This window comes from Bubalus kerabau, chromosome 6 (genome assembly GCF_029407905.1).
Source record: "Bubalus kerabau isolate K-KA32 ecotype Philippines breed swamp buffalo chromosome 6, PCC_UOA_SB_1v2, whole genome shotgun sequence".
Classification (NCBI taxonomy): domain Eukaryota; kingdom Metazoa; phylum Chordata; class Mammalia; order Artiodactyla; family Bovidae; genus Bubalus; species Bubalus kerabau.
The window spans coordinates 85,757,873-85,769,582 of NC_073629.1; positions in this window are offsets into that span (position 1 = coordinate 85,757,873).

Here is an 11,710-nt window from a genome sequence, read left to right on the forward strand (position 1 = left end):
ATCCATTGTTACATGTCTGATTCTAACTGTTGCTTCTTGACCATCCCAGTTTCCTAAAGACCCATCACCCATAGGTAACCATTATGACATCCTTATAACAGATGGAAACAAATACTGTGTCAAATTTGGGAATAAACGCTAAAGACTGATTATGCACAAGAAACCCTTAAGAATTCCTGATAAACATATTCTGTTAAGAAAATTCTGAGGAAGAAAAATACTTGATGGGCTTGGTTAATTTCATCTCTAGAGGAATGAAAATGAGACCAGCACATTAATAAGAGGAATGCTTGCTGCTGCTACTGCTGCTGCTGATGCTAAGTCGCTTCAGTCGTGTCCGACTCTGTGCGACCCCATAGACGGCAGCCTACCAGGCTCCTCTGTCCCTGGGATTCTCCAGGCAAGAGCACTGGAGTGGGTTGCCATTTCCTTCTCCAATGCATGAAAGTGAAAAGTGAAAGTGAACTCACTCAGTTACGTCAGACTCTGTGCGACCCCGTAGACAACAGCCCACCAGGCTCCTCCGTCCATGGGATTTTCCAGGCAAGAAGAGGAATGCTTAGGAAATCTCAAATTGTTTGAAATACAGTTTCACTGGATTGAAGAAGTAAATGTAATTTAAAAATAAGATAATAAACACAACAAAAATAGAGGTAATTTTAACACATCTTTTCAAAGGTAGAAGATTTTCTAAGCTTAAAAATAGTCAAGAATAAGAAAAGAGTAATGAAAAATAGTGAATTCAGAAAGGTCTCAAGTAAATGCAGGTTTTAAAATAATTAATAAGGATGACAAGTCAAGTCAGTAATAGAAAAGAGCTTTGGAGGAAATATATATATACACATATATAAAATATATATTTAAACCTCTACATTAGTTATTTTACTAAAATGAATTCTAGATAGATACATATACAATATATACATACAAAATCATAAAAATATTGATTAAATGGGGAATATTTTTACCTAGTGATCTTATATGATTCAGTAACATTTAGTATCCTTAGAATAGGCATGGTTATGTTACCATATCCTCAGTCATGTCTGACTCTTTGTGGCCTTTTTGACCCTTTGTGACCCTTTAGCCAGCCACTTTCCTCTGTCCATGGGATTTTTCAGGCAAGAATATTAGAATACTGGAGTGGGTTGCATTTCCTCCTTCAGGGGCTCTTCCTGACTGAAGGACTGAACCAGTGTCTCCTTTGTCTCCTGTTGCAGGCAGATTCTTTACCACTGAGCCATCAGGGAAGTCATTTTAAAGTAGGGAAAATTAATTATGACATTCCAATTATTTAAAGAGGAAGGATGACTCTCACTCTATGTAAGTAAAAAAGAAATTGTGTATATAAATAGGTATCATAAATTAAAAGACAATTGTTAACTGAGGAATTTTTTCAACATGTGAGACAAAGCACTCATTACTCTATAACATCCAGTTATAAACAAAAACAAAACTGTTGGTTTTATTTTAATGATTAAATGACATAATTCTAAAGTTCCTAGAGTTAAAAACAAAAGCTAAATGGCCTTAAAAATATATGAGCAGAAAAAAATTTGAACACGTTTGTTATATCTAAGGATGAGGGACATGCTAATTAAAGCACAATAACTCTCTTTACCTACTAAAATAACAAAAAATGAAAAGTCCAAGAAAACCAGTGTCAGCTAAAGAGTAGGGAGACAGTCAGCAATGTAGAAGTAAAATCAGCATGACCATAGTCAAGAGCAACTTTGCAATCCTTGTTAAATTTTAAAATGTGTGCATACCTTTTGATTCAATTTTATTTTTAGAAGTTTTAACTATAGATATAACAGATATGTTCATATATGTGTGACATATGTAAAAGATAGATTTACAAGGACATTTATTACAGTTCTGTATGAAATAGATAATAATAATGTAAATGTCCATGAGTAAAATAAATCATGGTACAACTGTATTATGGAATATTACATTACTGTTAAATTGAGATTTAAAAAAATAACAAGATACATTTATTATTCTTACTATATGTCATTCAATCTTTATAACAATTTTATGAAGTGTGTACTATTATTCTCTGAATGGATAAGAAAAATGAGGTATAGATACACTAAATAATGTGCTAATTTTGCAAAAGTTATTATGTATTTAAGCCAGAATTCAGTTCAGTCAACCTGGCTCTAGAATCTGGCTACTACCATAAAATATACTGTCTATGAAAGTAATATGCTCATTAATACTTTTTCATAACAGTGTGCAGAATATGGTTATCATGAGCCCATTTGTATTAAATATACACACATACTTTTACCCTGCTAAATTGATAGACATTTCTGCAAAGACACACAAACAACTCTTAACAGCAGGTATCTCTAAGTACTATAATAGTAACATTTGTGTTTATTATCATAGCAAAATATTGGAAAGAATCCAACTTTCTGAAAATATTTAGGTTATAATATTCTCCAGTATTTTAGCTATTAAAACGTTTATTCATAAAGTTCATAATTGTGTGCAAATATATTTCTATTATCATGTTAACACAAAAATAGCATATATATCAATGAACATATTATATTGAAAAAGTATACATAAAATCATTACAGTAATGAATGCACAAAAATGTTTACCAATAATCATTTGAGGATAATCCAAAAAGGGTTTTCCGTCTTCCTACTTTTGCATATTTCTGAATGTTTTATATATGTATTTACATTAGAATATATTTTGTTTTACAAATCAGACTTAAAAGCTGAGGGTTAGCTTTAGGACCATAGTGATCTCATTAAGATCTGTTAAAGATGGTATTTGACCAAGGGATTTCAGTTATACCTGGCTCCCTCAACCCTGCGAAAAGAGACCCTCCCACCGCAAAGTCTTGGGTAGAGGAAGGGAATCTACATACAAGAAACTATGGATATTGCTCTAAAACCCCTAGTTAAAATTTATTAAAGAGAGGAAGGAAACCCAAAGCTAACATAAAACATCACAGAATTCACACTTAATCGGGACAACATGTGTTGGACTAGACTGGTGTAGAAGATCATTAGAACAAATGAAATGCCGATGAAAAATAAGGTTGAAGAACATTCTCCATGGTCCCTTTCAAAAGTTCTAGGGTGGGTTCTGGCATTAATTGTGCTTTCTTTGTTATGCTGCTTATTGGTGCAGCATATGGTTGTTTTGTTAAAGCCACATAGACACATGTCTGCTCAAATAAATTAATGTTCCCATCTCAACTGGATGATTTGGCAGGAATAATACACTTACCAGCCAATGTGTAGACTGACCCACATGACTCCTTCACTGAAAGATCTAAAGTGGAACACTGTGTATTTTGCTAATAAGCAGTTAGATACAGTGCAATTTTCTTTTAAATATTTTCTGTAGTAACATCTATTGACCTTAACCTAGCATCCTATATAATCCACATGTGTCAGATTTTGAAAGTGCAGAAGAGAAGCTGGGGAATGATATGCAAATTGGGAAAGTGCTCAAGAGGCATTTTTCAAATTAACAGGATGAAAACACTGACTTCTCAATACTTAACAACCAAAAAAGAAACTCTGCTTAAAAGATGGGCTGCATGTGCACAAACACATACCCAAGCAGACATTTATACATAGCATTTTCTAACTATCAGATTATCTGAAAAGTTTGGAAAATTTTAGGTCTATATAATTCTAAAACTAACAAAAATATTTTGTATTATGACTATTTTTATTTTGTTTGACCCTATTCCAATTTCTTCTACATATTATTGCAAGACTCAGCATATAAATTAAAGCATCCTTCGCTCCCTTAGCCAAGGCAGTATCAAGGTATTCCCTAGTCATGGTATTTTCAGTTTATCTATTCTATTATATTGCCAAAAAAATGAAACACCTCTTTCCATTCTATATGGGATGCACTGTATAGCTATAATTAAATACAATTAACCTATATAGTTTATGACCTGAGAGGCATAGTTATATTTAGAAAAAGCAGAAGTATTATCATCAAATCTCAACTATTATAGCCCACTACAGGGTACCAAAGTGGTTAAGAGAGTGGGCTTTCAATTCATTCTAACTCTGGGTTTAAATTCTCACTCTTTTTCTTATCAGCCATGTGGTCTTGGGCAGTCAGATTATTTTCTGAACCTATTTCCTCATAGGTAAAAGAGGATATTCAGACTTGTCCTAGAGGATCATGAGTAAATAGAGTAACATATAAAGGCTTTTATCAAAATGGCTCACACATGATAATTCAGAGCCAGCTGGAGGCCTGATGGTGATCACAGTACATTTGAAGAGTAGGGATAGTGATGGGCATGTGAGCCTGGAAAGTCAGCGGATGTTCAGGATTCTCAGCTTGAAGGATTTTACTGCCCTTCAGCTTGGTTAATAAGCATGTTGGGATTTTGAATTTGATCTTTATGGTATAAAGAAGCAGTTAACATATAGGTATATTCTTATAAAAGCTTTTTGCAGGTAATATGAAAACTTATCTAATATGTGATAACACTTTTCTAGGCACTCTGGACTTCAAGAAAAGCAGTCAGCCAGGAAATCTTCTAAGTTGTCTGAAATTCAAGTTTGCTTAAATTTCCAGTTTCACAACTTATTAACCATATGGATATAAACTCGGCCATCATTTATTACTAAGTTCAGATTCAAGTTTTAAAACCAGTTTTCATTTTGTTTTATTATAAAAATAAAACACCTGTCTGTCTTTGTCCATCTCTCAGTCCCCTCCTTCTTCCTTTTCATGGGCTATGTCAGTTTCCTGTCCTCCATGTGAAAAAACCAAAGATCTGCCTTGGCCTCTAGCTACTGACAGTCATGTGGTTCTGAAATGTACTATGTTCCTAGCTCTGTCAATGTAATTTTGCTTGAGATAACTGTTACACAACTGAGGATTTGCGTGAGGGATTTAAAAAATTCTTAGATGCTCTTCTAGGGCTTAAATAATCTTTATTAATTCTTTAGATGCTCTTCTGGTGCTTAAACAATCTTTATTAATGCTTTAGATTCTGAAAGGTGAGGCTTGTTAGAAACTTGGATTGTAATACCAGCTTTGGAAATTGCAGCTACTGAAGAAATGATTCTATCCCAGAGGACTGAGACTGAACAGAAAAAAAAAAAAAAAAATTAGGAAAGGAATTCTTTTGGACTTGAATTCTTTTGATATTTAATGAAAATGGCAATTTAGTTTTTGGAATTCTTTTTCACTCTGTGAATTTACTCATATTGTACAAATTGGGGAGCTTTTTGTTTTACAGGCCATGCATTAATTTATATATTTTTATGCTGTTGCTTGGATTCATTACATAATCTCTGGGGCATTACATTGGACAATGTGCATGTACATAATTTGAAATGGAACTCAGAACAGGGAATGTAGTTCTAAACCAGGGTACCATGTGGTCTTTAGTCAATGAAGCTGATGAATTATACTGATCCATATCCATGAGCCTTCTGGTTGGAATGCTGTTGTGTGGGGTGTAGAGATTGGGGGTGGGAGCCCAGTTCACAAAGATGAGAACAACCACAATCATCAGCCTTGCTTCTGGGGATAAATCGGAATTGCCCGCCATCCCAGGAGCAGAGTTTGCCATTGATGAGGGAACTACTGTAAGAGCATTATTATCTTGCTGAATGGAAGTGAGCCCATCTACCGGGCACTGACTTGGGCATGAGTATTAAGATCAATGAGCTGGGGAAACAAAAATGCAGCAGTTATATGAAGCACTATTCTTCTTTCTCTTTTTTCCTGCTTCTGTCCCTAAAATAAGAAGCCCCCTTCCCTCTCATAAACTTTGAGAAGTAGTCTTGTCCCTTCGCCCCATTTCCATTTTTCTCTTAGGTTTAAACCATTTTCTCAATTATAGCTTTATCTATAGTAAGACTAACATTTTGTTCATTAAAAAGTCATGCATACTCAGAAGGATATATGTATAATTTTAAAAGTCTAAACTCAGTTCTGCTCCAAGAAAAAAAATTCCCAGGCACACTCCTAGAACATTTCTATGTGTATGGAAGTACTTTCATACATGTAAAACCAACATACCTTACACATATAATGCATGAGAATCCTCAATCCTCAAACCTTCATCAGGTATCATCTGGTTAGGATGATAATAAGCTGTTCTAAAAGAAGAGTTCATTTCTGAGATGATATGCTGTATGCACTATAAATGATTTAGGCCCTATGGAAAAAAAATTGAGGTGCTATTACTATTCCCACTCTAAAGATTGAAAAAACAAGGATCAAGGGGATTAAGTGACTTAGTCAAGTCTCATATGGCTGGTAAGTAACTAGTACCCATGATGACTTCTAAAGTTAAAATTTTTTTCAGCTTTATCACATTGCTTCTACCATCTCTGCCCCCTTTCCTTGAACTCTTGGAACAATCTGGGAACAAAAGATATGATTCTGATGTTATACTTCATATTTGGCTAAATTTGTCTCCATATACTTCAGTCAGGTCTAACTTGAGGCAGAGCTGAGTAATAAAATATGTGTGAAGCTATTTGTTGTTTTACATAATTCAAGTAGAGGGGTCTTCTGGCACAACCTTTCCAGCATATCATTAAAGGCCTGGGATATTTATGAGAAGCTGTTACTTCTTCTAAAGGAAGAGTTGCTTTGTGAGAGCTCACCAGCAAACAGCATTTTAGGTGCACGTCTCCTCACCAAAATGGTTCACGCTACAGCACCTGTTGGTGATGAAGCAGGAAACAGTTGGCAGTGAAACTGCAAGTGTAAGAATTTGAAGGTAACTGGGTCTTATTACCGTATGCCTGTATAAAAATATTATTTCCCTTCTGTGGATGGAGGAACAGAAGCCTGGTGTCTGCAAAGATATGAACATTTGCTTGGGAAATTTATGTTGATATATAACAGCATATGGTCTATTTCATCATGGATTTATGTACAGGAGGCAGACTTCATGTTCACAGTTAGAAGCATTAAAGATGGAGCCACATGAGTGACCTAGTAAGTGACTGCCTTGGCATCTGTGATGAGATGCACAATACTTGGCACACATACATGATCACAGAGGAAAAGGCCAACACTACCAGTAAAAATGTTGATCTTTGAACTTATCAAAGGGACATTGATACCACCCTCAGCTATGGGCTCCAGTGAGGACCACAAATCCTTAGTGCAGTGGAGCTGCCTGTTTCAGAGAATCCTCAAGCCTTGGTACCCACTGCCCCCCCACCAAAAAAAAATTTATGAAAGCAGGAGGAGCAATAATACAATACTAGATCTTGCTAATGATTAGAAAATACTCTTTCCACCTGCTTTTGAAAATAAAAAGTGGAATCTGTAAGACCTCTGACAATAATATTGCCTGTTCTTGGGATTAGTAAACTCTAGGTTTATAATTGGGTTTCTATGATAGCACTTATGTTTTATCCACCTATCTATCTAGATTCAGTTTACTGGTAAATTGAATATCTATTCCCATTTTGTTTTTCATATTTATGCAGTTTAGTCTACAAATATCTGCAGTGCTGAGATAGTTGGGTTATGTTTAAAGGACACTAGGCTTGAAATTGTTCTAGTTCAGATATTTCCAGTAGTATCTGAGTAATTTATGAGTTCAAGACTCAGTTGCATATCCAGGTAGTGAGGTTACTATGCATGAAAGTTTTTCTTAAACCTAGGGAGACAGAGTATATGGTTTGAATATAAGGGTATACTTTCGTTAATTTGTTACTCAGGCTGCCGTAACAAAATACCAAAGACTGGATGATTTAAACAACAAACATTTATTTTCTCACAGTTCTGGAGGCTTAAAGGTGCCACCATGGTTGGCATCTACCAGGCTTCTCTCCTTGACTTGTAGATAACCATTTTTCTCACTGTGTCCTCAAACTGTCTTTCCTCTATACACATGCATTCCTGGGGTTCAGAATGATTCAAGTGCATTACATATCAGAGAAGGCGATGACACCCCACTCCAGTACTCTTGCCTGGAAAATCCCGTGGATGGAGAAGCCTGGTGGGCTACAGTCCATGGGGTCGCTAAGAGTCGGACACAACTGAGCTACTTCACTGTCACTTTTCACTTTCATGCATTGGAGAAGGAAATGGCAACCCACTCCAGTGTTCTTGCCTGGAGAATCCCAGGGATGGGGGAGACAGGTGGGCTGCCATCTCTGGGGTCGCACAGAGTCAGACACGACTGAAGTGACTTAGCAGCAGCAGCAGCATTACATATATTATGCACTCTATATTATTATTACATCAACTGTACCTCAGATTATCAGGCATTAGATCCTGGTGGTCAGGGACCCCTGGTTTAAAGCATCTTGGAACCAAACTTCTGCCATTTTTGCCAGTGTGTGATCTTGTGTAAGTTACTTAGCCTGTATGTTATCTCTAAAATGGAGATAATGAAATACTTATCTCAAAGAATTCCATGAGGTAATCTATTTAAGCATATAGAACACTGTCTGGTGCACAGAAAACTTCAGAAAGGGTTAGAAATTATTACTGTTATTAGCAGTTAAATGACTGGATGATGGTTAGCTGAATGAAAGGATGAATGGGTGAATGAGATTTCAGCTGACATTTGGCAATAAGTTGCCAAGTTAGTATCACTAATCAAGTTTGAAGCTTTTTTTTTTTTCAATTTAAATATACGTTAGACATTTAAGATGCCTTTTAAACATTGTTCATTTTTTGCTTTACTATCAAATTTGTCAACAATGATAATGTGGGCTCTGTCAGGATCAATATTCTGGCATGAATTTTTAAGAGGGAATAGGCTAAGATACAGTTTTTGCATAGTGTCTCTGACAGCATCTGGGAATATATTCACATCAGAAGATTCTCTTTTATCACATGCTGACTTTTCATTTTTTAAAAACTGTCTTTCCCTCCAGTGCTGGCACACAGTAAGGCACTCAATATTTGTTGAATGAGTGAATGAATGGCATAGGGCAAAAATTTGATGAATTATCATTCCTCATCAAGTTCACTGCTAGAAAAATACTGGAAAATTGCAACTGGAAAATAACTGGAGACTATAAACTCTTTATGGTGAGAGTCTTAATGTTGTTTTCATCTCTCTTCTTGTCTTCCATTGTAAGACAAACATCTATTGTGATATAGTAGAAAGTTGGACCCTAAACAAACTCTTTTTGGATGTATGAGGTATGGAAGTCATTCAGGTTCTATAAGCTTCAGTATCTCATCAGTAAAATAAGCATAATTATATTCATCTACAATACCATGTGGATTAAATGAAATAGTAACTATGAGATACTTATGCATTGTGGTGTCTGTAAAGGTTTTCATTTCCTTTCTTCTGGTCAGTCATCAGCCAAACGGCGACATATTTTTCCGGTTTTCATTGTCACAAGGAAATGGAGATGATTAATGGACACTGTCATTATAAGCAACTTGATGGGAAATGCTCTTTGCTATTTTTGCAGATTGATTCAGTAAAAAAATTCAAGTTAAAAAATGTCAACTTATGATGGAAAATTTATGCTAAGTTCAGAAAGCATTTTCCAGAGTAGTAGAACTATGGACAAACAGTTGGAAATTTAGCCCTCAACTAGTTCTATAGGCCAAAGCGTATCTGCAAACTTGATTAAACCTTGAGGTCTGCAATTCAAAACAAAGTGTTGGAAGATCATTATAGCTATAGACATTTCTACCAATCGTATAGGGTAAGAAGTAAAAATGGAATTCATTGGATTTGAAATTAAATCTACATTTTGACCTATTTCTTCTTTAATTCTTATAAAAGACTGCCATTTAGTTAGATAGTTGTGCGTTTATCAGTTTATGATGGCTTTGTTGTATATTAGAGACAGAACACCTTTTTGGAAGGATAGAAATGGGTCCTATTCTTTAGACTATTATGATTAGCCATACACCTTTGTCAAGTCACAACATTCACCTAATGCCCAGCTTGAATCCAGAACGGCCTCTCTCCTCAAAGCTGGGAGATTTTGTATAACAAATACCCATCCTCACTAACATATTCCAGAAGAAACAAATGCTATAAAAGAAGTGGTAATTTTAACAGCAACTATTTTGGCTCCTTTGATAATAAATGATCAAGGAAGGAACTATATCAGTCAACTATTAATCTGATTCTGAATTTTGTTGTTGAACTCTTTTTTCTTTAAAAAAATTTTTTTTGTGAGGCAGTGTGGTGAAATGGAAAAGGCATTAAACTAGAAATCAGAAGACACATTTCCTTGCTAGACTTGGGTTTATAATTTCCTGATTATGTTTCTTTGTGCAAGTCATTTAAGATCTGACTTTTTTTTTAATAAATGAGAATAAATTTTCAGTCCTAGTTAATATGTCATTTGTGATAACCCAATTTAATTGAACTTAAATTCTTGTGTGCTGCTTCTGGGTTCCTTTCTGTGTTTCTTAACTTACATTCAACAAATTGTTCTTGAACATTTACCATTTCTAGATGCTGTACTGGGGTCTAGCCTACTATCTTAGAAACTACTCTTCCCGGGGGATAATGCATGAAATCTATTGAGGTGTTCAATAGTATGCTAGGCATATGACCATATTGTGTTGTGTGTGCTGTGCTTAGTCGTTCAGTCATGTCCGACTCTCTGCAGCCCCATGGACTGCAGCCCACTGGGCTCCTCTGTCCATGGGATTCTCCAGGCAAGAATAATGGAGTGGTTAGACATGCCCTCCTCCAGAGGATCTTCCCAACTAGGGTTGAACCCAGGTCTCCTGCACTGAAGGTGGATTCTTTACCATCTGAGCCACCAGGGAAGTTGTGACCATATTACTAGATGAAAACCGAGGAGGGGATGATTAACTCTGCCTAGGGTAGTGATAAGGTCACCAAAAGTCTCAGAGAGGGAGTGAGTGACACATGAGTCCAGCCTTGAAGCATAATCAGGGTTTCTCTGGGTAGAGAAAGAAAGTGAAAGTGAAGTCACTCAGTCATGCCCGACTCTTTGAGACCCCATGGATAGTAGCCTGCACCAAGCTCCTCCGTCCATGGGATTTTCAAGGCAAGAGTACTGGAGTGGGTTGCCATTTCCTTCTCCAGGGAATCTTCCCATCCCAGGGATCGAACCCAGGTCTCTCATATTTTAGACAGATGCTTTACCGTCTGAGCCACCAGGGAAGTCCCTGGGTAGAGAAAGGATTAGCAAAACAGAGTAGTAAATGGAAATACTTGGCCAAATGTGAAACTATGACAGATTTCTGCTACTATTTGTAACACCCCTATAGTGTGCTGCAGCAGATGTTGCAAATGGCAGTGACCATAAGTCTGTCTTAATCCATCAATTGGTCAGAAACACAAAGCAGAAAAGCCAACTCTGGTGGCCCTTCTTTTTTCTTTTAAGTGCTTCATGCATGATCACTATTTTGGAATTGGTTGCATGAATTGCTTCACTTCTATCATACCAATTGGTTACACCACTGCTTCCTTAACATTTTGAAATACCTGCTATATGTATTCCATCACCTCTACTAGCTTTGTTCATAGTGATGCTTTCTAAGGCCCACTTGACTTCACATTCCAGGATGTCTGGCTCTAGGTGAGTGATCACACCATTGTGATTATCTGGGTCATGAAGCTGTTTTTTTCTACGAACAAAGCTAGTGGGGGTGATAGAATTCCAGTTGAGCTATTTCAAATCCTGAAAGATGATGCTGTGAATGTTCTGCCATTAATATGCCAGCAAATTTGGAAAACTCAGCCATGGCCACAGGACTGGAAAAGGTC